Source organism: Acomys minous, assembly GCF_964271855.1.
Source record: "Acomys minous genome assembly, chromosome: 16".
Lineage (NCBI taxonomy): Eukaryota > Metazoa > Chordata > Mammalia > Rodentia > Muridae > Acomys > Acomys minous.
In genome coordinates, this window is record NC_140498.1 from 69,196,661 (window position 1) to 69,223,625 (window position 26,965).

Below are 26,965 nucleotides of genomic sequence, written 5' to 3' on the forward strand. Positions count from 1 at the left end.
TAAAAAACAGAGCTCATGTGGCGCACTCCTTTAATCTCAGCACTCGGGAGGCAGAGGCAGGCGGATCACTGTGAGTTGGAGGCCAGCCTGTATCTACAAAATGAGTGCAGGACAGCTACGGTGACTCAGAGAAACCCTGTTTCAAACAAACAAACAAAGAACAAAACAAAACAAAACAACAGAGCTCGTGGGTCCGACTAGAGGGGAAAGGTCTTGCAGACTCACAAATGTGAGGTGGCATTCAAGTGACATCCCTAGCTGACGGGTCTTCAATAAACCTCTGAACTGCTATCCAGTTTTTCCCACTTGCTCCACTTGGGAGCCTCAGCCCTCACGGAGGCTGCAGGATCAGAACTCAGGGCCCACTCTGTTGCCTCTGATTCCGGGGAAGAGAGAGGCAGACCAAATTCAGGGACTCTAGGCTGGGAAACTGAGAGCTAGGTTCTTCAGTCAAGTTGCAATGGGCCAGCTAGTGCCTGGGCCCATTACACAGGGAGGTAAACTGAGGTTCAGATGCCTTCTCTCCCAGCTCGCTGGGAATAGAGCAGGAGATCTCTCCACGGAGAGGTCCCCTTGGGAAGGTCACGAAGGCCTCTGAGTCAGTACACTGGCTGGGGCAGGTGGTGGGTACCCTGTGCTCAGGCTCTCTCTCAGTTGGTGGTACCCCAGTGTTCCCAGGATGAGGGCTAACTGATCCGACTTGCAAATGTCCAGGGGAGAAGAGTGGGAAAAACCAACAGCGCCCAGAGTTGACATTTGCATTTCAAACACTTATATCAGCAAAACAAATAACAGTAATTATACCATTTGCATATTTGTGCCGTGATTGTTTAGCGTGGGGGGGGAGGGGCACTTGCTGATGCCAGCAGTCCGGCCTCCTGCACAGCTGTGCCTCCCCGCCACTGCCCGCCACTGCCTGCCTGCCACCCTATCCCTAAGACCGCACCTCCGGTTCCCTGCAGGGAGGGGACAAGACTCACTGTGATACCTAATCCCAGTACCCAAGCTAGGCACAGACTCCTCACTCTCGTCTCCTGCCCTTGGCTCCGCACCGCTGAGCCCTGTCTGTCCCCTACAGTGTGTCTCTCTCCTCACTCAGAGTGCCCCCACCAGGCTGGGACACTCGGAACTGGATGTTGACTCCTCCCCCTCATAGCCGAGTTTCGGGTGTGGTGGGGGGGGGGGCAGGGAGGACATCTTTAGCATCACCCTAATGGGAACAAGCAAGCAAGATCTCCCAGACTGTAACTCTAGGACACCAAGGGCCTTGAGACTCCCATGGGTGAGGCTGCCAGCTCTCCCCTGTTGCACAGACAGGCTAGGCCAACAAAGGATGACCTAAGCACGTCTCTGCCTTCCTCTGAGTGCTGGGCTTGCAGTTCAGGGTACCAGGGCAGCTGGAGCTTTGAAGAGAAAAAGAGCTGAAGGCGGTATCCAACAGGGCAAGAGAGAGAAACGGTATCCATCCCTCTTCACCCTGACTCCAGACCCCAAGCTACGCTCAGGATCCCAAGTTGAGATTCCCCAGGGCTCTGCTGGCAGGTCTCTATCTCGCATTCGGCCCCACCTCCCCAGCCCCCCATCCTCCCACTGAGCTGGAGAACTGCCTCAAGGTGGACATGGGCAAGAAAGTGACCACAGGAGATGCCGGGAGAGGCTGTCTAGGGACCAGCAGACAACCAGGCACAGTAGGAATGAGACAGCTGAACCCAGATAACTTCTTCTTGGTCCAGCTTGGTGCCTCAGTATGAGCATGGTGTGTGTGTATGTGTGTGTGTGTGTGTGTGTGTGTGTGTGTGTGTGTATGTGTGTGTGTGTATGTGTGTGTGTGTATGTGTGTCTATGTCCATGGTCTACGCCTGTCTGCTATATAGGGCTTTTTGTGTGTTAAGGCTCTGGTTACAAGTAGAAGGGTGTGGTGTGTAGGTGTGCACATATGTGCTTATTCCCTGTCTATGCATCTGTGTAAGGCCACGGGTACTCAGAGGCCTGGTTGCATGCGTGTGCGTTATGTTGTGCACGTATGTGCATACTGTAGACTTTCTAGGGTGATGTGTGTCCTTTTATCTAGGTCAGGGCTGAACTGGACAAAAGACTTAGGAGTTGGCCTATGGGTCCCCTCTCAGCATGCAATGTCAGACTAGGAAGGACACAGACCGATCAGAGCTGGGCAGGGAGCTGGCTCCATTCCCCAAACACTGTCCCCTCTCGTCCCCATCACAGTGGGCCCTGGCTACTCACTATCTAGAGATGGACACGCTCTCCTGAACAAATAGCAAAGATAACCACTGTGGGTGTTACCCTGTCAGAGGGTGCTCCCGAGGCCAGGCACTGTGCCTCACATTGTGGGGTGTTCTGTGGAAATGTCCCACAAGCCCCTTGTGATCTCCACCTTCAGACGCAGAAGCTCAGACTCACAGAGGTCAGGTCACTTAACCAAGGTCACGCAGAAGAGTTGGGACTTGCAACTTGGTCCCTGTCTGTGTATAGGGCACATCCCAGCATGCCTGCTCTTTGTGAGATAGCTCTTACAAAGGTGTCACTAGTCCCTTGATTGTGTGTGTGCATGTGTGCACATGTGCAAGTGTATACAGGTGCATCCTACAATGTAGACGTATACATGTGTGCACGTGTGTGGAGGCCAGGGGCCAACTGTGTGTGCTATTCCTCAGGTGCCGCCCACATTGTTTTTTGAGATAATGTCCCTCATTGACCCAAAAATTCACTAAGTAGGCTAGGCTAGCTGGCTAGTAAGCGCAAGAAATCCTCCTGTCTCTGTCTCCCCAGTGCTGGGATTGCAAGTGTGTACATCCATGCCCAGCTTTTTATGTGGGGTGCTGGGGATCGAACCCAGATCTTCGTGTTTGTGCAACTACGTGCTTTACAGCCTGAGCCATCTCCCCAGCCCCGCTGTTTTGTTTTGTTTGAAATAGGATCTCACTCTGTAACTCAGGCTGGCCTCAAATTCTTTGTAGTCCTGCCTCTGCCTCCCAAGGCCTGGGAGGACTGGTGGGTTGCGCCACACCCAGCTTAAACCCCGTTTTGCAGAAAAGACACCGAGTCACTGCCAGGATTCCACAGCCCGTACCTGAGCTGGGCCGAATCCCTTGCTTTAAACTTAAAGCCAGGCAGAGGCAGCAGGCAGAACAGTCCCTATGGTAATTAGGGCTGCACAGTTCCCATGATGCCTGCGCGGCTGGCCACCTCCCCCCTTCCTTCAGTCTCTCCCTGCTCGGCACAGCAGCAGGAAGCTGGACCCCCAGAGACTGTCGGGTTCAAATGAGGCCCCTTCTTCCCCTGATAAATTTGGAGCAGCAATTAAGTCCTCACCTCACACCCACAGCCCCACAAATCCAGATGGAGTAAACAGTTAAATGTGAAATATTAAGCCATAAAGGAAAAAAAAAAAAGCTGGACAGAAACAGAATGCAATCCTTACGAGGTCTCAGGAGAGAAGCCGGCTTTTCCAAGCTCAGGAGGAGTGGAATAAATTGTAAAAGAAGAGAGAAGCAAATTTGGCTAAATAAAAAATCAGGAAAAAGGTACATAAAAAATAACATACACACACACAAAAAAAATGAAATCTCTACGGTACAGAGAGGAAATGTCTGCGGTACGTTTGGCAGAGGTGGGACAACACCCACTCACACCAGCGTTGAAGTCCCAAGAGTGAACGGCAAAGAATCAGGCTGAAAGAGAAAACAGAGACGGCTAACAAGTACACGCGTATGTTCAACACTGTGCCTCAGGGAAACACATTTTGTAAGGATTTATTTTTAGTTCCCATGTGCGTGTGCACCTGAGTGCAGTGCCCAAGGAGGCCAGAAGAGGGCATCAGAGTCCCTGGAGCTGAAGTCATAGGTGGTAGCGTGAGCTATCCCATATGAATTCTGGGATCTGAACTTGGGTTCTTTTCAAGAGCAGCAAGTGCTCTTAGCTGCTGAGCCATCTTACAAATCCCAGAAATGTCTTTTTTTTTTTTTTAAGGAAATAACATATAATTCCACTTGTGCTCACCAAATAAGAATTGATCTAAGCAACAAGCAAACCCTAACATAAGGCTAAAACTCAGTGCCCAGCAAAGCTCATTAGACTGTGGTAGACTGGGCCAAGCATTTTTGAAACATCATTTTAAAATACACATTAAAGGCTCTTACCTGGGTGTGGTGGCACATGCCTGTAATCCCAGAACTCGGGGAGGCAGAGGCAGGTGGATCTCTGTGAGTTCAAGGCCAGCCTGGTCAAAGGAAATTAGGCCTGGTTCACAGGAAAGAACACCTCATGGTGAAATTCAAGCTTTTCTGAAATCAAGAACAAAGCAGGGCCATTTCTATTTGATAATGTCCTAGTGACTTCAGCCATTGCAACAGGGCAAGAAAAAGAAATGGAAATTCTGAGATTCAGAAAGAAAGAAATGAAATTCTAGGTGCTCTCCAAGGACGTGACTATGTACGTAAAAGCCCAAATTATGTGAATTACAATACTAATAATAGGTAGTCAAGGTGATAGATGTAAAATCCACACCCTACTGTCTATTGGGTGTCTATGCGTTCACAGCAAAAAGCAGTTTAACACTGATTAAATTAAAACCTGGGGTTGGAGGGAACTTGAGGCAGCAGCTTCCCAACCACAGTCCAACCACAGAACTAACGCCCTCTGCTGGACTCTGTAAGCACCTACACATACTAACACGCATACGCGCACGCGCACACACACACACACACATACACACATGCCAAACACACACAGCCACATACAACCACACACAGACAACTACCACACACACATAACGTACTCACAAACATACTGCATACACACATCACACACACACACACACACACACACACACACACCAGACGAACAAGGTTTACTGGAGTCTGTACAGGTATCTGGCTGTAGAGCTATGGCAACTGCATGAGAGTAACACGAATGTAAATTAGTGTTAGTGTTAGTGTGCCCACGTGCCCACAGTGCACATGGAACACCTAGAGACTCATCTGTGATCTACCCTTAGTGTGGTACAACTATCCAACAAGGAAAGGCGACGGGCCCTCTGTCAATCAGATATCTAAGCACAAAACACTGTTTTGAAGTTTAAACTTGAGTTCCTCGTCCCGTCAAACTCCTCCCACCAGTCCAGGCTGAGCCCAGACCTACATGATCCGTTGTCATGGTGATGGTCATGCGCTGACTGAACTCCCTGAGAGGCTGGCTCTGGGACTGGGGTTCATCCGTACCACTTCAGATCCGCCATGCTTGTCTCCAAGTGTCCTCTACAGTCTGCATGAGTAAGGGCTGCCCCCCAACTCAGTGACTGTGAGGGAAGACCACAGAAAAACGGCCCAGGAGGAAGAATACCACGTCCTTGAGAAGAGCCAGACAGTAAACTATTTCCAGAGGTCACTATTTATCCCGTGATGTGAAAGTACATAAAGTTGGAAAAATAAACCGGAAGTTCATCCCTGGAGAGAAAGCTTCGTCATGGCTCCAGCTGGCTGCCTCGACTTCCCCAGCTGGTTTCTACTGGGTGTTCATAGCCCTTGGTCTGATAATGTCTCTCTGTCTCTGTCTCTGTGTCTCTGTGTCTGTCTATCTCTGTCTCTGTCTGTCTTTATGTGTCTGTCTTTGTCTCTCTGTCTCTGTTCATCTCTGTCTCTGTCTCTCTGTCTATGGGTCTGCCTTTCTCTCTCTCTGTCTCTCTCTGTCTCTTCTGTCTCTGTCTGTCTCTCTCTCTGTCTCTTTCTGTCTCTTCTCTCTCTGTCTCTTTGTCTCTGTCTCTATCTCTGTCTCTCTGTTTCTCTGTCTCTCTCTGTCTCTGTCTCTCTGTCTATCTGTCTGTCTGTCTGCCTCTCTCTCTCTCTCTCTCTCTCTCTCTCTCTCTCTCTCCATTCACTCATCATCTACTGTTTACTTCTTATTCTCTTATGTTTATACTCGGGAGGCAGACGCAGGCAGAATCTGAGTTCGAGGCCAGCCTGGTCTACAAAGTGAGTCCAGGACAGCCAGGGCTGTTACACAAAGAAACCCTGTCTAGAAAAACCAAAAACTAAAACAAAACTGAAACGATGGCGGTGTACAGCATAGAAAGAGAGCTGTACATTGTATAATACAGTGATACATTTTATATATTAAGTTATCATGTTTGAAAATACACTAATAATGTGGTGACAGGGGAGAATTCCTTCCCACCCACACAATTATAAACTAATAAATATCATTGCTCAAAAATGAGACATTTCTGCTCTTAAAAATGTACCATATGCTGATCATGGTGGAATGAGCTTGCAAGCCTAGATTTGGGAGATAAATACAGAAGAGACACAGCTTCAAGGGCAGCTTGGGCTACATAATAAACACAGGGGTAACCTGGGACACTAAGAAAGATCCTGTCTCAAAATAGAAAAGTAAAAAGATGTGTCTCAGTGGTAGAGCCCCTGCACAGAATCCCCCAGTGAGGGGCTGGGGTGTGGTTCAGTGGTAGAGCACCTGCTTAGAATCCCCCAGTGAGGGTCTGGGGTGTGGCTCAGTGGTACAGCACCTGCTTAGAATCCCCCAGTGAGGGGCTGGGGTGTGGCTCAGTGGTAGAGCCCCTGCCTAGAATCCCCCAGTGAGGGGCTGGGGTGTGGCTCAGTGGTACAGCACCTGCTTAGAATCCCCCAGTGAGGGGCTGGGTTATGACTCAGTGGAAGAGCACCTGCCTAGAATCCCCCAGTGAGGGGTTGGGGTGTGGCTCAGTGATAGAGCACCTGCCTAGAATCCCCCAGTGAGGGGTTGGGGTGTGGCTCAATGGCAGAGCACCTGCCTAGAATCCCCCAGTGAGGGGCTGGGGTGTGGCTCAGTGGTAGAGTGCTTCTCTAGCAAGCACAAGGCTCCAGATTCAATCACCAGTGCATAAATAAATAAGTTAATAAACCCTATGCTAAGCATGGTGGCACAGGCCTATATTCCCAGACTACGAAAACTGAGACAGAAGGATCATGCTCTCGTGGCCAGCTTGAGTTATCAAATCCTCCAAAATGAAAAGTCAAACCAAACAAAAACAGAAAAACAAAATCAACAAACATAGGCTACACACAATATGTTAGGAGGTCACTCTCGCTGTCTTCTGTGTCATCTGAGGCAAATCTTCTCTCAGAGTCCAGGAAAAAAAAAATCTGTCAAATTGATCAGGAAAACACAGAAAGCTCAGCTGTAAAATGAACAGATATCGGAAAAGGGAATTCATTACACAGATGAGGAATAAGAAGTGGTCCTAAGCCCCGCCCCTAGTCGCCTTAAGCCCCGCCCCTGACGCTCAGTTCCTGGGTACATCAGGGAGATTAGGATGAAAATTTGGTCAACCACCATGACATAGTCACCAGGTGGGTACGCTTCCATCTGTTCTTGTCTGACAGTGGGAGGACGTGGTGGCCACGGAACACTCGCAGGTTGCTAGAGTCCACTGCGCGGGATGCCGTCTGGCGCAAAGTCACATGTGTCTGATAGGCGGGTCGTATATCTGCTGCGTGTAAGCCCTTGGCGAACTTTAAATGTGTGCCGTTCCTTCTAAAAGGAATCCTCACTGTCAAACTGCACAGCCCCTGTTGGCCCTTGCAACAGTGTTGGCCCTTGCAACAGAGTCTTCTCCTTCAGTGAAGGCTAATGAACACTAGACATGGCGGAAGACAATGGGTCTTCTGAGACAATCCTGAGCCAAAACTTAAACTCAGGGGGAAAAAAAAAGTACACACCATGATTGCTGGTGTGTGTGACTCAGGAACCAGCCACCCTGAGTTCAGCAACCAACGTGGTGAGCTCCAGGCCAGTTAGAGAAGTCTGTCTCAAGACACAGGTGGACAGAGGGACACAACTGAGGTTGGCCTCTGGCTTCCACACACAAACCCACAAATGTATCAGGCGCACACACACATACACCCCCAAAAAACAAAATATACTAATATAAGGTTTTGGGGTTTTGAGGGTTTTTGTTTGTTTGTTTGTTTGCTTGCTTGCTTGTTTGTTTCTTTTTGTTGTGTTTGTTTTTGGTTTTGAGACAGAGTCTCACTATGTAGCCCTAGCTGACCTAGAACTAGCTCTGTAGACCAGGCTGGCCTCAAACTCACAGAGATCCACCTGCCTCTGCCCCTCCAAGTGCTGGGGTTAAAGATGTGCACCATGCCTGGGCTTATATGAACATAACTTTAAACGCTAGGCTAAAGAAAAGCACTCGTGCTAACTGGTGCTGCTTTATCATTTTGAGATAAGGTCTTTCACCCTGTAACCCAGGCTGGCCTGGACCTCCTCCGTCCTCCTGCCTCAGCCTTCCGAGTGTTTACAGTGCCACGTTTGTGCTTATTAGTGTTGAGCGGCCTGAGGAGACACAAATGCTTTGAGTGTTGCTGGAAGCCCACTGCGCCGCAGTGATGCCGGGGTCCCCTCACCCCACCTCCTCACTCTCTCACAGCCCCAACAGCAGCTCCACGCCCACCAGGAAGCCAGTGGTACTAATTTGCCCCTGGGAGCTTGAGGCAGTGTCTCCCTCTGAGGGTGCCAACTGCGGGAGAAGAAAGTCTCTGCAGAAGGGAAGCGAGGCCCGAGAAAGGCATTAACCTGACGGATTGTGCCTGCGAGCCGTACATTTGAGAAGTGCTTATTAGAGAGAGACGTGAAAACGAGGCCGGGATGTTGCTTGTTTGCCTAAGACGAAACTAAGTTTCCCTCGGTCTCTAATGGGCTAGGAGAGAAAAAAAAAATGAGCGAGATGTTCAAATGTAGGCGGAAAATAAAAGATACATCTAGACTCGGGCAATATATCAGGAAGAGATAGTGACCGTTGTATCAGCCCTGTCTGAACGTGCTCACCAGGAACAGAAGGATCGTCACATGCTTTCTGTCCCCTCCTGCCACTCTTCCAGCTGACCTGAGCCTTTCCCTCCATGTGCCCCTCCCAGGAAGGCACAATGTCGAGGCCAGCCTGGTCTACAAAGCGAGTCCAGGACAGCCAAGGCTACACAGAAAAACCCTGTCTCGAAGAAAGAAAAAAAAAACCGACCTTAACTCTCCCCCTTTACCAACTCTCTCACCTCGAGTCTATCAGGGCCATCTTCTGTTTGTTGTTTGAGCTAGAAACTCATGCTATAGCCCAGGCTAGCCCAGAACTTGAAATCCTCTTGCCTCTGCCTCCTGAGTGCTGAGATGATAAGCATGGGCCACCCCCAAATGGCTACAGATCTTGTTGTTAGAGGCAAATGACAGGTGAGGACCATCAGGAAAAGAGTGTCACTTGTCTGGGGTCAGCACCTGCCCACCTGCCTTCAAGTCCCTCATAGGAGGTTGCCTCCCTGTGGGGTGGTGGCATCAGGGAAGAGAGCCTTTAAGTTCTGCTCTGTGTTCCTGCTCCTTCTTGCCCAGCGGATACATTTTCCAGTGACTGCAGGATGCTGGGAGATGCCTACATGTGTTCATGGCAGAGGGCGACAGGAAAGAAGATTCCAAGAAGAAGCATGTAATTTCTGTGTCTAAACCAACACAGGCAACGCATAGCACACAGTAGGCCCTTAATAATTACATACCCAGTAAGACAGGCTCTGTTTTGTAACTCTGTGGTTGGGTACAGGGCGGGGTACTTGGACCCGACAAGATGTGCAAATGTTCAATTGGTAAAGTACTGGCTGTGCAAACACAGGTTGAATCCTCAGAACCTACATAAAACCCGGGGGTGGTGGCTCATGTTTGTAATCCCAGAACTGTGGGGAATGAGGTTGAGCTAGAAGGTTCATGAGTTCGAGGCCAGCCTGGGCTACAAAGTGAGAGCCTGCTTCAAAGAAACAAAACAATGAAGCCAGGGATGGTGGCGCACGCCTTTAACCCCAGCATTCGGGAGGCAGAGGCAGGTGGATCACGGTGAGTTCAAGGCCAGCCTACAAAGCAAGTCTAGGACAGCCAAGGCTATACAGAGAAACCTTGTCTCAGAAGACAACAACAACAACAACAAACAACAAAAAAAAAAAAAAAAAAAGAAAGAAAGAAAGGAAAACTAAAAGAAAAAAGAAAAGAAAGAAAACAGCATAGCATTTTCCAAATAGATGTCCAGCCTGAACCAGCTGGGTTTTAGCGGGCTAAGCAGTGTCTACCTCTTTACTTCCTGCACAGTTTGGTCAGGACCCCATGTTTGTCCCATGCTTCTGAACACGTCCGCCCTCCTGGGAATCTGAGCATGGAGGGGGCAGCCCGGGAGGAGAAGGTCCCTCTCTGGCTTGGGAATAGCAGGAGCGGGAAGCAGGATGCAGGTACACAGGCGGCTGCGGGTACCAGTGGCTTCGTGAGCCTGCTGGGATGCTGACAGCACCAGGTTAGCCAAACCCAGGACCTCTCATGAGCCCACTGTGCGCAGCTTTTCCCAGGCCCCGTCTAGAGCTATCAAGGCCTGAAGAGAAGGCACGACAGGCCAGCGCCTGCCTTTAGCTCTGACCTATGCTCAACTCCAACAAGGAGCAGAAAGTTGGTTTGTCCCCGCCCAGCAGGGGAGCACCCAGGGGTCCTGGTGCTGCTAAGGTGGGTGTCTGGATGAAGAATGAGAGCCTGGCAGAGTGCCTCCTGGCAGTCAATCAAGTCAGGCTAAAGGAGAGACCAAGAAACTCCAGTGCAGGCTGGGATGCGACTCGGTGACCGAGTGCTTACCTAGTGTGCAGGAAGGCCCTGGGTTCCATTCCCAGCACTGCATAAAGCCAGAGTGGTGGTGCACACCTGTAATCCCGGCACTTGGGAGGGAGGGGCAGGGAGGGGGAGGAGGATGTTTGTCATCCTCAGCTAAGTAGTGAGTTTGAAGCCAGCCTGGGCACTAAGAGACCCTATCTTAAAAGTGAGGGAGAGGGTCTGGAGAGATGGCTTCGCGTGCTAAAGCACTTGCTACTAAGCCTTATAACCCGAGTTTGAGCTCTGGAGCCAATGTGACGGAAGGAGAGACCTGAGAACTGATTCCTGTGAGTTGCCCTCTGACCTCTGACCTCCACAGAAGCACCATGGTATGTGCCCAAGTGCAAGTGTGTGTGTGTGTGTGTGTGTGTGTGTGTGTGTGTGTGTGTGTGTGTGTGCGTGTGTGTATGCGCGCACGCACGCGCGGACACATGCACATACGTGCACACATGTAACAAAAGAAGTAAGTTCAGGCACAGCTCCCATGCCCCCACAGGAACAGCTGGCAGTGACCTGCATAGTCATAGGCCTTTGAAAGGTGTCTCTCCAAGTTTGGCAAGAGTAGCGAGTTAATCAGGCCAGGTGACCGTGACATCTCTGTTTCTGAGCCTCACATCATCGTCCACCTCCTCACTCCTGAAGGGATTTGGCACCTGGACGGGAGGGTGTCCCCAACTCCTTTTACCTGTGAGGACTGTGGGGGAGCATCCAAGGTCTATTCCTAGTGTCAGTGGCTCGTGCCTGCTTGGTAACAAGTGGCCAAAGCATAATCTTTCTAGAAGGTGGGACACAAGCCAGGAATCCCCCCTCTCAGCCTCGCGGGCCCCATACATCCCTCTGGCTGTCCTCCTCCAGCCTTTGTGACGTCACTGCTGTTGCCATGGGAACCCTGCCAGCCCGAGCTGGATGACTTCACATGCCGGTGGGGAGGGCCTGAGCCTTAGGTCTCAAGGCAGAGATCTGCCACAACCATCCAAATGGCAGAAGGAAGCAGGGAGCCACTGGGTAGCCAGGTTTTAAGGCAAGGGCTCCACCTACCCCACTCATGACTAGAACAGGAGGGGGTCAGGGTCCCTTCCTCTCTCTCCATGGAGGTGGGAAAGGAAGAGGAAAGGACCTGTGTCCTTCTGGGATGCCTGAGAGTCCACAGTGTCAGCAGCTTCAAGACTCAGTTTACCTTCCCAACATGCTACTGATCTATCACTAAGGACCCCACAGTACTAAATTCTGGCTGGCTGGGACTGTGACTCATCTTGTAGGAATTATAGATTGTGGGGGGGGCTCCAAAAGGTTCTCCTAAGCCCAAAGACTCTGCTCAAGAACCCTAGATGGCCCTGCCCATTCTGGGGAGCCCTGCCCATGCTGGGGAGCCCTGTCCATGCTGGGGAGCCCCTCCCTTGTGACTCCCCAGCCCCAACAGAGATCTCCCGACACTTGCTTTATGTCTTACCAGGACACACTGCTGGGGTTGCCATGGGGACGAGCAGGGGGAGCAAGTGCGGGGTGCACACAGCTGCATGTGAGCACACGGGAGCGGGGAGCACACACCCGTGGATATTTGACTCTGTGTGTTCACACGGGACAGCAGCCCCAGGGGTGACATAACTACAGATATCTGCTCACCGTGCGGGGGTCTGTTAGCATGCGCATGTGCACACACAGCTGTGTGTGTCCTCATGAAAGATGTGGCTTCCCTGGCGTACACAGACGGGCTGTGCAAGTACTACGGGGACTGTCCTAGCCTTTTGAACCCAACGCCAGTGCACCTGCCTGCACAGAAGATGCGGGCTTCCCTGGAGCCTCTTTAAGGAACCTTACAAGGCATCACTTCTACCTAGCTGGGGTCTCCTTGGCTCTGAGGAAAACTCTGCAGTCATAACCACCTCCAAGCCTGGATGTCCACCTCCCAGAACCTTCTGAAACCTCCCGAGGAAGAGGAAGCCACACCTGCTCCAAGGCAGACCCACAGAAGGGACTCTGTTTCTACACCATTTCCTGGGTACTCCATATTCCCCCAAAGAGTCACAATGACTTCCTGAGTGCCGGAATGACAGGCATGCGCCACCGTGCTGGGTGAATTCAGGGCTAGGCACTGGACCCAACCGACCTGGACCCATTGCTTAGTCAACAAGACCGAGGTTCAGAGTTCCAGTTCAGGCTGCCTGATACAGACGAGGGGACCACACAGGCCGACACAGGTGCCTACAGAGCAGAAGGAAGAAGCCTGAAGCGCCTCCGACCACGCCCCCCTCCCACGCTCCCCCCCCCTCCCGTCCACATCCCCCTTCTTCCCCCCCCCCCCCGCCCCGCCCTGTGGGCTTCGTCTTTTTCCATCGGCAGCTTTGGCACTCAGGAAAGCCAGCCTTCCTAAGCTTCTAAATAAGGAAACAAGCCCAGAGAAGGAAAGTAACTCGTCCAAGGTCACAGAGCCCCGAGAATCTTACAGGGGCTGGAGAGGCAGGAGTTGGGGGGCAGGGCTCTAGAGGGGCCCCAGCTTCCAGCCAGAGACAGCAGCCGCGGGGGCGGCTTGGCAGGTCACCCGGGCCCGGCGCTTCCTGCTTCTGCCTCTGCATCTGATACACTCAATGAAGACCAAAAGCCGCCTAATGCAATTTTGAGCCCTGTGGCCGCAGCCGGCTCTAATGATTAGCCCTGATTTTTCTCGGCTGTCTCTTTGAGGCTTCATGCAAATGAACCTCCTCCTATCGTCCCCAGTCCCTCCTCCTGGCCCCTAGGATGGACACTGAATGAACTAAGGAAACCTCAAGCCTCTTGGCTGCCCAACGGGGGCTTGCAGCTCTCACCATGTTGAAAGCCCCCCGGAAGCCTCGCCTATGGCTGAGTGCTGGCTGATGCTATTCAGACCCTGGGGTCCCCTGCATCAAGGAGCAGGAGGGGGCCTGGAACACAATATCCTTGAGAAGCTGCAGGGTCCCTAAGGGGCAGTAACCAGTTTCCACTTCTGAGAGTCAGGAAGGAGATGCTTGCCCAGCATGCATAAAGCCCTGGGTTCCAGCACCCCACAAACCCAGTGTAGCCATGCCTGTCATCTAGAACTCAGAAGGTAGAGGAAGGAAGATAAAGAGTTCAAGATTATCCTCAGGTACTTAAGGAGTTTGGGACTAGCCTGGGCTACATGGTTTTTTTTTTTTAAGAGCAAAAATGTTGGCACACAGGCATAGGTAAACATGGGGAAACTGAGGCCCAGCATCAAGAATTGACTTGACTGAGGTCAAGACGCAGAAGTGTCTGACCTAGGTCAGTCAGGTCACACACAGCACTCCAGAAATCCATCAGCCACCCCCATCCCATTCTGGGTGACACGACAGCCTTGCCAGGGGCCGGGCGGACAGACACCACTGGTGGAGAATGCAGAATCGGCCTTTAAATACCTCAGCGATTTCATGCCTTGCCGTCTCCCATTCCCGAGCTGCCTGAGGCGCCGGGCCGAGAGGCTGGGACCTAATGAGCTGTGAAGGTCTATTTTTCAAAGTTAAACATCTCCCAGGCTCCCTGGCCCAGCCTTTAGACAGCCTAGCAACACCCCTGTGCGGAGCCAAGACAGGCTCTTCAGGAGGCCGTCCTCTATGAGATTTCCACCATGCCTGCATCTATCACCACCCACAGATGCTGCCGGAAGTGCTATGCCAGTAGTTGACTTGTGGGACACGGAGACAGGGGGTGGACAAGGCTGGAGATGCAGAGCTGAGCTCTGGGAGCAGTGACTTCCAGCCAGCACAGCCTTCAGGAGCATGGATTCTAACCTCATGCTATATAAATGTGTATGTGTGTTTGGGGGGGCGTGTCCTCTAAAGCGACGGATTATAAGACTCTGAGCTTTCATGGTCTATCCTGTGTCAGATACACAGTGAGTGCTTAGTGAGTGGTTATGGCCAGGAGAAAGACAGGCAAGGCTTCAGAGCAGCTAGGGATCACAACACATGGAGGTGACAGACCCGGCCTGTGAGGGTACAAACTGGGCTCTGGCTTTCAGAAATCAGTCAGTCCACTAGAGTCCCAGCCGTTAGGTGCCACACCTCAGGAGGATATGCTGGAAGGAAGCTGGATCTGGGTTCAAGTCTCACCACAAGGACCGCCTGGCCCTACAAGCTTGGTCAAGCTATGTGGGCATCAGGTCTCTATCTGCTCTTTGGTGACATCAGTGACTATCACCATTTGAAGGGATTCTACGCTTTCAAATGTCTAACCATGGGGACACTTGTTCAGGCCCTGCAGGGATATAAACATTTACCATCCAATCAGCCATTGCCATCCTATGCTACTCCATCATCCAGCCGCCCGTTAGCATGGGTGGGTGCATCTATGACCTATGCTTGCTATCAGTCATCTGTTCACCCACTCACCTACCTGTGCATCCATTTACCCACTCATCCACTCATTCAACCATCCATCCACCTACCCATCCATCCATTCAACCATCCATCCACCTACCCATCCATCCATTCAACTATCCATCCACCTACCCATCCACCCATTCAACCATCCATCCACCTACCCATCCATCCATTCAACCATCCATCCACCTACCCATCCATCCATTCAACCATCCATCCACCTACCCATCCATCCATTCAACTATCCATCCACCTACCCATCCACCCATTCAACCATCCATCCACCTACCCATCCATCCATTCAACTATCCATCCACCTACCCATCCACCCATTCAACCATCCATCCAGCTACCCATCCATCCATTCAACTATCCATCCACCTACCCATCCACCCATTCAACCATCCATCCACCTACCCATCCATCCATTCAACCATCCATCCACCTACCCATCCACCCATTCAACCATCCATCCAGCTACCCATCCATCCATTCAACCATCCATCCAGCTACCCATCCATCCATTCAACCATCCATCCAGCTACCCATCCATCCATTCAACCATCCATCCAGCTACTCATCCACTCACTCAACACCCATCCATTCAACCATCTAATTCACCCACACACCCATCCATCCATGCATCCATCTATCCACCCATTCAACCATCTACCCACCCACCCACTCATCTGCTCATCCAACCATCCATCTGCCCTTCCATCTATTCGTTCAACCATCTATCCACTCATCCAACCACCCATCCACCCATCCACCCATCCAAACATCATTCATTCAATCAACCACCCACCTATCCAACCACTCACCTGTCTACCCATCCACCCTTCCTGTCCCACCCATGCTGTCATTCATCTTCCCACCTATCCATCATCCATCATCCATTTAACTATCTCCATCCTCCGTCCACCTATCCTTCCACCCGCTCACCACCCATCCATCTATACGTCTGCTTACCCATCAGTCCATCCGCCCACCCATGCACTCATCCATCCACTCATCCATTCAGTCACCCATGCATCCAAACCCCGATTCATCCATCCTCTCACCCACACGTCCACTCATACAACCATAAATCTATCAATAAATGCATCTGCCCACGGGTAAATGGAACACTATATGGGACCGGGCATGAACAACCAACATTCAGGGATCTTACGTACACTTCCGGACAGAAGAACAAGACTACATAGTTCCACTCATGTCATGTAAAAAAAAAAAAAGCTGTGAAAGGACATGTGGGTCAAAATCAGAGTGCTTGCCCCTAGGCAGGGGAGAAGGGTGAGGACAAGAGAGACATGGTGGAAGGTTTCCAAGAGGGGGTGATATGTGGGTGGTCCTTACGTGATGTTTACTCTGTGCTGTTTCATGGTATGTATGCTATTTTAAATTTTTTTTCTTGAAATTATTTTTGCACACGTGTGTGCTGTGCATGTGTGTGCATGTGTGGGTGTGTGTGCATGTGTGCATGTGTGTGCATGTGTGAGTGCATGTGGGTGTGGGTGCACACTCGTACGTGCACATGCCGTGGTGCATGTATGGGGGTCAGAGGGCAAGAGTCAATTCCTTCCTTCCACCAGGTGGGTGCAGGTTTTCAGGCTTCACTGAAAGCACCTTTATTTGCTGAGCTGTCTCCATGGCCCACTACCACTCTATTATTATATTTTATTTATTTGCAGGGAATTGGGCGGGGGGCACGTGTGCCATGTGGTTATGTGGATGGTAGAGGACAACTTGCAGGAGTTGGCTGTCACCTTCTGGCATGTGGAGCCGTCTTGAGGATCAGCCTCAGGCTGTCAGGCTTGGCGGCAGGTGCCCTTGCCTGTTGGCCCAAACACTTTGTGTCTATAAGATAACACTAAGGAGGTGGGACTACCACCATAATGTAGTATGACAGCAAAATCTTTTCTTCGAGACCCAGTCTGGCTGGGTTTTATGGCACGCATCTATAATCTCAGTATTCGGGAGGCTGAGGCAGGGGGATCACAAGCTAGGCAGAGGGCTCAGGGGATAAAGAACTTTGCTGAACAAGCACGAGGGCTTGAATTCAGATCACCGGCACCCATATAGCAGCTGGGCATGGTGGTACACGTCCGCAGCCCCAACACGGGAGGGGCAGAGACAAAAGGATCCCAGATGCTCACTGGCCGTCTAGTCCAGCCGAATCAGTGAGCTCTGGGTTCAGTGGGAGACCTTGCCTCAAAAAGGTGGAGGTGGAGCGTGATTAAGGGAAGGATTGAGGAGGACACCCAACATTGGCCTTAGGTTTCCACATATGCATGGGAACACACACACACACACACACACACACACGCACGCACGCACGCACACGCACACGCACACGCACATGCACACGCACGCACGCACGAGCGCACACACACCTCAGCTATAACACTGGTTAAACTCTCGACAGTGATCATTCCAGCATCCTATAAACAAGCCAAAGAGATTTGTTGGGGGGGGGGGTGGCCGGGAAAGCACCAGCCAAGGATAACACAGGGGTCTGCGCTGCTCTTCCCTGGAGCTGCCTCTGTTTCCCCCACTTGGCTGATGCAGCATTTAAACAGGGCTGCACTGAGCATGCCACAAGGACTCCAAGCTTCTCTGCCAGGGGCTCAGTTGATTGGAAGCAAAAGGCACAAAACTCGACAGGACAGGAAAGTGCGGAAGCGGAGGGAAAGCCAGCAAGGCTGTTAAGCTAGAGCTGAGATCCAGACGGGGGCAGTGACAAGCCAGAGACTACGCATGAGCTCTGGCAACCACACAAAGACCCTATCACTCTCCACACAGCTGGCTGATGGACACCTATGTGGGGAAGCAGGGGTCCAGATAGCTTAGGCCGTTGGTCCACCGAGAGTCGGTAGGTGCCACAAAAGCATCCGGCGGGAAGCAAGGGCGAAGGGAGACCATGCTGCTCTTCCATGTACTTCCAAACTCACATATAGGTCTGTCAGCCTGGCATGGAGACTCACAGGCCCCAAGCAGCCCACGTAACCTCCAACTGGTCCCTCACTGACCACAAAGCTGGGCAGACACAGAGTGGCCCCTAGGAAGTGATGAGATGGAAGAGAGGAAGAAGGGGAGAAGAAGAAAGAGGGGGTGGAAAAAGGGAGGCAGAGAGGGGAGAAGGCAGGGGGAGGAAAGGAGATGGAGATGGAAGAAGATGAGGAAGAAGAAAAGGAAGGGAAGACGAGTAGGGAAAAGCAGAGAACATTGGAGCAGCAGGAGAAGAGTTAAATAAGTGGGGAAGAGAGGAAGGAGAAGGAGGAGGGGAGGGGAGAGGGAGGACAAGGGAGGGGAAGGAGAGAACAGAAGGAAGAGAAGAGAAAAAATACAAACGCGGAGGAAGAATTAGAATTGAGCAAGTAAGGGAGCAGAAACAACGGAGAAATTGGTGGCCACAGATCAGAGGAAGTCTGTTCCACAGCTTTAGTCCAATTAAGTTACTAAACAAACAATAAAACAGACACATAAAATGCCAACATTAACAACTCTCCAAGGAAAAAAAAACTCAGAATCTAGATCCACTCTGGGACAATTGTCCACTTTCAATACAAAATTATACAATAGACAAAATCAGGAGCAATGACTCCAACTAAGGGGGGAAAAAAAGAGCATTAAGTAGAAACATCATGGAAAAGTCTTCAGATGGCAAGTATGGAAGAAAAATACTCCACGACAGTTAATATATTAATAAATTGGTTCAAAGAAACAAAACTGTTTAAAGAGTTAAAGTATAATAATAACAAGTGAAAGTGTGGAACCTCTGAGCCAGTCTTTAACCCCAGCACTCTGGAGGCAGAGGCAGGCAGGTCTCTATGAGATCCAAGCCAGCCTTGTCTGGATAGCACACTGCAGGACTGCAGGGGCTACCTAGAGAGACCCTGTCTCAAAAACAACAACAAAAACTATTTTAAGATTTTATTTCATTTTTAGTGAATGTATACATGAAGGTGTGGATCTGTGCACATGAGTGCAGTGCCCACAGAGGCCGGAAGTGGTGTTAGGTTTCTTAGAGTTACAGAGAGTGGTGAGCCATCTGATACGAGCTCTAGAAACCGAACTCTGGTCCTCTGGAGGAGCAGCAAGAGCACTTAACTATTGAGTCAGCTCTCGGCATCACAGAAATTATTTTATAAAGTGATAAATTTGAAGCCGAGCACAGTAGCACACACCTTCCATTCCGGCCCTTGGGAGGCAGAGGCAGGTGGAGCTCTGTGAGTTTGAGGCCAACTCTACTTAGAGAATTGCAGAACACTCAGGGCTATATAAAGCAGTCCTGTCATAAAATAAGAAGGAGAAGGAAAATGGAGAGGTGGTGATAAATATGGAGTTAAAAAGTACAGTAGCTGAAATGAAAGCTCCATTGACCAAGAATCAATAGAAGTAAACAATTATTTAAAGACATTCCCTAGTGCAAAAGGAAGCAGGAGAGAGAGAGAGAGAGAGAGAGAGAGAGAGAGAGAGAGAGAGAGAGAGGGATATGAGGCATAGAAAACAACTGTGTAAATGGAAACTCCCTGAAATAAAAACTATAAATGGGCCAAACAATCCAGATAAAAGGCAGAGACTATCAAGGTAGATTTAAAAGAATGAGCCAAATATAACATGCACTGTGTAAAAGACATACATTTTAGTGTCAGTGTATAAACATGTAGAAATTATGGGAATAGAAAAAGAATTATATGCAGATAACCAGAGTAGAGCCGTAGCTCAACAAATGAGCATGTGCCTAGGTTCCAACCCACTGTGTCACAAAAACAAAACAAAACAATGAGTTTGGGGTGGAGAAGAATACAGATTGGACAACATCACTAACCTGGCTGAATGATTTTTTTTCCCCAGAACATTCAACCTAGGGGGCAGTGCATTCTTTTCAAATGCACACAGGAATATGAAAAAGACATTATTAAGAGCCTTATGATGAAAGCATTAACAGTATCAATGTAGTGGACAGACGTCTAGACAGGCATAAGCCACAAGAACAGATTTGACAAACATCAAAAAATCTGAATATACTCAGATCAAGACTGAAAGAGACAACTAGTTTGAAGTCTTCTCATGAAGAGAAGCTCAGGCCCAGGAGGTTTTAATAATGAATTCTGTCTAATAGCTAAAGAGGAAAAAAAAATCAAATCTTTAAGAATTTTCAAGAAAAGGAGATGAGCTGTATGCATCTGTGTGCACTCTGGTGGTCTCAGCACTCAAAAGGCTGAAGTGGGAGGATTATGAGTTCAAGGTTAGCCGAGGCTACACATCAAAACCCTATTCAAAACAAAAGCTGAGGCTATAACTCAAATGGTAGAATCTTTGCCCAAGGCACTCGGGGAAGAGAAAGAAACAGAGACCAGAGACAGACAGAGACACACAGAGAGACATACAGACATAGAGACATATTCATAAGGCTGATTTTTTTTTTTGCTGGCACTGAAAATAAAAACATCCCAGTAGAACATAGATAAGCCTCTTTGTCTCTTGAGAAAAATCAATGCAAAGTCCTCAATAAAATATTAGCAAGTCAAGCTAGCAACATAAAATAATAGACAAAAGGCAGAAACCGCAGGGTCACCTTGGCAAATGCAGAAAAAGTTGTTGACAGCACTAGTATTTCCAATGCTAGTATGGAAAAACTTGCAGTCAGGTATCAATGTTAGGAAATTTTTAAACCCTGAAAAAAAAAAATCCCACATCGGCCTTCATCCTGAACAGAACAGTAAAGACGGAACACCTTTCTCCATGATCGCAAAGCATCTTTGCCGTCCAGCACGACTCTAGAAATGCTCGCCAAAGCAATAGAGCAAGAAAAAGAAACATGGCATATGCCGCTCTAAAGTAAAGGTGTTAATCCCTCCTTGTTTTCAGACACCATGACCCTGTATGCATTCACTAACGCCTGCCAGAACTGACTGATCAATAGCTAACAAGGCTATGGAACAAATGATCAATATATAAAATCTGGGTTTTTGGGGGAGATGGCTCAGTCAGTGAAGTGCTTTCCATGCCACTCCCAGAACTTACATTCAAACATGTAGGGTGCTGAGCTGAAGACATGGCTCAGTGCTTAAGAGTGGCTGCTTTTGCAGAGGACCCAGTTTCAGTTCCCAGCACCCACACTGTGGCTCACAACCATTTGTAATTGCAGCTCCAGGTGATCTGACTCCCTCTTCTGAACTCTACGGGCACTGCACACACAGGGTGCACTTGTGTACACATAGGCAAAATACTCATACACATTAAAAAAAATTTAAAAATATTTAAAAATACATAAATAAATCTGGATATGGTCGTACTTGCTTGCGATTCTAACGCTGAGGCAGCATAAACAGGGGAAGGCTGATGCTTCATGGCCAGCCAGCCCTGCCTACTCAGGCCAACATGACAGAGCCCTACCTCTAAAAACAAGGTAGCTAGATCTTGAGGAATAACACTCAAGGGTGTCCTCAGGACTCCACACACTCACACCTGCACACACAAATCTACACATACATTTTGTGTACACCGATATTTCCCTGTACTAGCAGTAGACATTGCAAAAGTGAAACTAAGAAATACCTTCATTTTTTTGGTGGGGGTTTCTTTGTTTGTTTTTCAAGACAGGATTTCTCTGTGTGGCCTTGGCTATCCTGGACTCACTTTGTAGATCAGGCTAGCCTCGAACTCACAGAGATCTGCCTGCCTCTGCCTCCCGAGTGCTAAGATTAAAGGCGTGCGCCACCATGCCTGGCAAATACATTCGTTTGCAATAGCTTATTCTAGAAAATGAAATATTTAGGATGGAGGTCCCTGAAGACATCCAGTTAGGTTGGGGAGGTGGGAGTGCACACGTGTTATTTCCCACGGTTGGAAATGGAAGGAAATGGATCCTGAGTTTAAGGCCAGCCTGGGCTACATTGTGAGTCAGCGTCCGAAAGCATGTTCAGTTCATAGAAAATGACAAAGTGTTCAGAGACATTAAAGACCCAAATAAAGAGAAACAACATTCTAAGGTGTGGCTACGAAAGCAGAGATCCTAAATTCATCTACTAACTAGGCATAAGCCACCCAAACTCCCAGCAGGCCCTTTCGCAGACACTGATAGGCTGGTCCTACCATTGACATGGAATGTCAAGAGACTACAAAGAACCAGAATGAGTTTGAAGAGAAAAACAATTGGAAAGACTTACGATTCTTCTTTCTCAACCTTCTTGCGGCGCCCCAGTAGTGCAGAGCGTGCCGTCAGGACAGAATGAGACGGACAGCCGGGCTGGCAAGATGCCTCAGTAGGTGAGGGGGCTTGCGGGTAAGCCCGAAGACCTGAACTCCATGGGGGAAGGCGAGAACCCAACCTCACCAGGTCGTCTCCTGACTTCCACGTGCATGTCATGGTGTGCACGCATGCGCAGTAACAAATACATATAACATTTTTTAATAGATATCATGGAGCAGAAACAAGAATCCCAAAATATGCTCCTACATTTATAGTCTCAAGAAAATATAAAGCAGAAGAGAGTCTTACACACACACACACACACACACACACACACACACACACACACACAAAATTAACTTGGGCCCTTCTACATCAAAAGCAGACAATAACTTCAGATAGCCGATAAATCTAAGAACTTAAACTCTACAACCCCTAAGGGAAAATGAAGGAAAGTCTTTGTGACCTTGGACTGGGCAAAGAAAGAAAAAAAAAAGATTCATCAAAGAAAAGAAAATGTGTAAAGTGGACGTTGCGATAGGGAAAAAAAACCTGTGCTCTGGAAAGATAACACAAAGAAAACGGAAGGCTGGGGCTCCATGGGTAGGGAGCTTGCCCAGCATGCATGAAGCAAGCCCCGGCTTCCTACCCCAGCCCAGAATAAATTCCTGTGTGGTGGTGCACGCCTGTTGTCCTACCATGTGGGAGTGGAGGCAGGGGGATCAAAAGACCACAGTCATTCTCAGCTATGTAGCAGTTTGAGGCCAACCTGGGCTACGTGAGACCCTTTCTCAAGGAGGGGGGTGAGGGAGAGAGGGGGGAGGGAGGGGGAGAATATCAAGAGACGGCATTTACAAATGTGTTTCTTCCAAGAGACTCATGTTGGAATACACACAGAGCTCTCTCACCATAAATTTGAATAATTCTGAAAGCTAATAATGAGACAAACCCATTAAAAATGGGCAAAGATTTGAATAGACGTTTTATCACAGAAGAAACCTGAGTGCCCGAGAGCATACAAAAAGCCATTCAACATCACTGGTCAACCTGGAAACTGCAAATTGGACCCAGCACCAGATAGTTCCGCACTCCAGCCCAGATATCGATGATAAGAAAATAAAAAATAATAAAAAATTAAAAAAAACTAGCCGTACGGTGCTGTATGGGGTACCAGCGCACACCAGAGGAGCGCCGACCCTGAAGGATCGCTGATGGAGACGAAAACTGGTCCAGCCAATTTGGAAGTCTGGCAAGTTGGCAGTTTGTTAAGAATTTAAATATAAACTCCCCAAAATGACTCAGCAATCCAGTCCGAGGGATCTACCCGAGAGGAGCGAAAGCTGCCGTCCACATAAAGGCTGGTACACAAATGTCACTGTGTGATTCATTACGACTCCAAACTAGAAATGATTCAAATGCCTATCCTTTGGGAGGCAGAGGAAGGAAAAGAATTCTATCAAGGCAGGGGAATACTACTTAGCAATTAAAAATAAACATGGGGTGACTCATGCAGCAATACGCGTGAACTTCAAAGCCATTACACTAGGGCAGGGGAGGAGGCGTAGAGGGTGAAGCCCTTACCCCGGAAGTCTGAGGGCCGAGTTTGATTCCTAGAAGCCATGTTTAAAAAAAAAAATGGTGTGGTGGCACCTTCCCGTTTCCAGGGAGTTGTGGTGTTGGGGGTGCCTCTTCCTCCTCTCCTATTTCAATCTCAAGTTGTGTGAATCAGGTGGGTAGACACCATAGATCTCTTTCCTGGTTTTATTTGTGGGATGCATGAGTGTGAAGTTGTCCCCCCTGACACACACACATATACCAGGTGAGGGCACACATGTGTGCATGTCTATGTGTGGGGAGGAGAGAGAGAGAGAGGGAGGGAGGGAGGGAGGGAGAGAGAGAGAGAGAGGGAGGGAGGGAGGGAGAAAGGGAGGGAGAGAGGGAGGGAGGGAGAGAGGGAGGGAGGGAGGGAGAGAGGGAGGGAGGGAGAGAGAGAGGGAGGGAGGGAGAGAGAGAGAGAGAGAGAAAGGGAGGGAGAGAGGGAGGGAGGGAGGGAGGGAGGGAGAGAGAAAGAGAGGGAGGGAGGGAGGGAGAGAGAGAGAAAGGGAGGGAGAGAGGGAGGGAGGGAGGGAGAGAGAGAAAGAGAGAGAGAGAGAGAGAAAGAGAGAGAGAGAGAGAGAGACTTGGCACTGAGGAGGTGGAGAGGAGTTTTCTGAGGTCCATCGGCTAGCCAGCCTAGCCCATTTGGTTCAGTGAGAGATGAACGCATTCTGAGGAAGGAGATACAAGGCTTATCTCTGGACTCCACACGCATGCACACAAACACCCATATACATGTGCACATGTGCACATACGTGCACACACATTACACTAAGAAAGCGGAGCTGAGTGTGGTCACATACATCTGCCATCCCAGCATTAGGGAATCCGAGGCAGGAGGGTGGCTGGGGGTTTGGGGGCCAGCCTGGGCTACATCCTGAGACCCTGTCTCAGAACTAAATGAAGGCTACAGTAGAATAAAGCCGGCCCTGGATGTGTGAATCTGTAGGTGTCTAAGTCTACAGAGTTGCACACTCACAGTGGGAGTTTGCACAGGCAGGACTCCATGGTGTTTGTAATACGTAAAATCCACTGTTCAAGAGAAAAGGTAAGGTGCACCCTGCTACTGGAGCGGGCACCCCATTTGCCAGCCATGTCTCTTGAGTCCCCAAGGTTGGGGTCGGCCCTCCCTGAGGCTAACACTCCCTGCATGGCCATCAGCTCACTTGGTTTTACTCACGGCAAAAGGTTGACTTTGACCTTGAGGGTCTTGTCCCAAATCCAACACCCACTCCCATCCCGTTTATGCCCTGCCTTGGACACACCTCGGACTCCAGAGTGTCCTGATGCAACCATAGACCCAGGGGGACCAGGGCTTAAGGCAAGGCATCTTGAAGGCTCGTCCATGCAGCATGTAGAACACGGAGCGCAAGTCAGAGAGAGGCATCCAGGCACGAAGACGAGGGGAAAGTGCTTCATCTTTGATCTTTGCCCTAGCTGCCCTGTGAGCCATGTACATACAATGTACATACAATGTACACAGGTTCCTACAGACCCCATGATGCTGCTTCTTGCTCTTCCTGTCTCTTTCCCTCCCAGGGAAAAACCCAACTTCAGAAGAGGTGTTTCAGCCAGGCGTGGTGGCGCACGCCTTTAATCCCAGCACTCGGGAGGCAGAGGCGGTTGAGTCTCTGTGAGTTTGAGACCAGCCTGGTCTACAGAGTGAGTCTAGGACAGCCAAGGATACACGGAGAAGCCCTGTCTCAAAAAAACAAAACAAAACAAAAACAAAAATAAAAAACAAAACGACAACAAAAAGAGTTTTGCTTCAGCAGGGACCTGGGGCTCCACCCAGTGTGGGCACAGCAGAGAACAGAAGTGGGAAATGCCACGGCTTTTTCTCTATGCCTCACCTTACCCTCCTCCCCACCCCCAAATTTCCTGTCACAGTCATTTGTTTAGCATGACACTGGCCAACTCCGTGAAGCACTCAGCTGAGGAGATATGACAGCGCCGCTGCCCGCCACCAAGAGGAATGCCTCAGAGACAAGAGGGCGTACATGAGAGGGCAGAGCAGGGAAACCTGATCACCAAGAACACACACACACACACACACACACACACACACACACACACACACACACATTCGAGGCTGAGGGGGCGGGGACAAACGTTGGCTTGGGGAGCTATGCTGTCCTTTCAGAATCTCATCTGTCATGAGAGGGTGGGGACAGTTGGTGAGCGGTTACATTGTGAGTGGTGATGAAGGGGGGGGGAGGGTTATGTGGGGGGGGGGCGCTATTCTGCAGGCAGTAGGACACTACTAGGGTAACCAAATCTTTATTCCCTGTGACCCTGGGAGAGCCGGCTGTAGCAGGTCTGGAGCAGAGATTCCCATCTGGCTGTATTCTGGAAGACGTGGGGGTCGGGGAGCAGTGAGCCCTTGTGAGCACCTAGCCAGTCTTGCTTGAACATGCGTGCCAGTGTGCATTTGCGGGTGTGTAGAGGCCAGAGATCGATCTTGGGTAACTGGTCCTCAGGTGCAATCCACCTTGCTTGTTGAGACGGGGTCTCTCGCTGGTAATGGACCACATAGGCCAGGCTAGCTGACTGGCCAGGGCCCTTAGGATCCTCCTGTTTCCCTTACCCCAGCACTGGATTTGCAAGGCACACCTATCTTCCTCAAGGGTTCTGGGCATGAAGCTCAAGTCCTCATGTGCACACATCAGCCTTTTTACAGCCCAGCGGTTCTCAACCACGTGGGTCATGACCCCTTTGGTAATCAAACAACCCTCTCGCAGGGTCACCCACAGCCGTCAGAAAACACAAATGTTTACGTTATGATCCATAACAGTAGCAAAATTATAGTTAAGAAGTAGCAAGAAAAGATAATTTTATAGTGGGGTAGGGGTGGGGGGGAAACACCACAACATGAGGGACTGTATTAAAGGGTCACAGCATTCGGAAGGTTGAGAGCCACTGTTATAGACCGAGCCATCTTTCCGGTGCCGACACCCTGGCTTTCTGACAAGCTGTTTTTCTAAAAAAACAAAAACAAAAACAAAAAAACAAAAAAACACCATCCCTGATGAAGCGCATCCCTCAGATCTAGCATCTCCTTGCTCTGTGGGGACACCAGACGGAGGAAACCAAAACAAGCCCAGATGTCTGTCAGGCGGCGAGCACCTCAGAGGCCTGA

At 49.8% G+C, this 26,965-nt stretch overlaps 1 protein-coding gene and 1 long non-coding RNA gene across 3 annotated transcripts in view; both read right to left on the minus strand.

Moving 5' to 3' along the window:
* Positions 1-26,965, minus strand: part of ELFN1 (extracellular leucine rich repeat and fibronectin type III domain containing 1) — a 67,010-nt gene that overhangs the window by 28,743 nt on the left and 11,302 nt on the right. The gene's annotated exons all lie outside the window — the stretch shown is intronic.
* Positions 5,940-11,490, minus strand: LOC311585955. Its single transcript, XR_014775403.1, has 3 exons — positions 11,360-11,490; positions 6,799-7,154; positions 5,940-6,434 (listed from the first exon to the last, which is right to left on the minus strand). It is a non-coding gene; the product is annotated as an uncharacterized lncRNA (long non-coding RNA).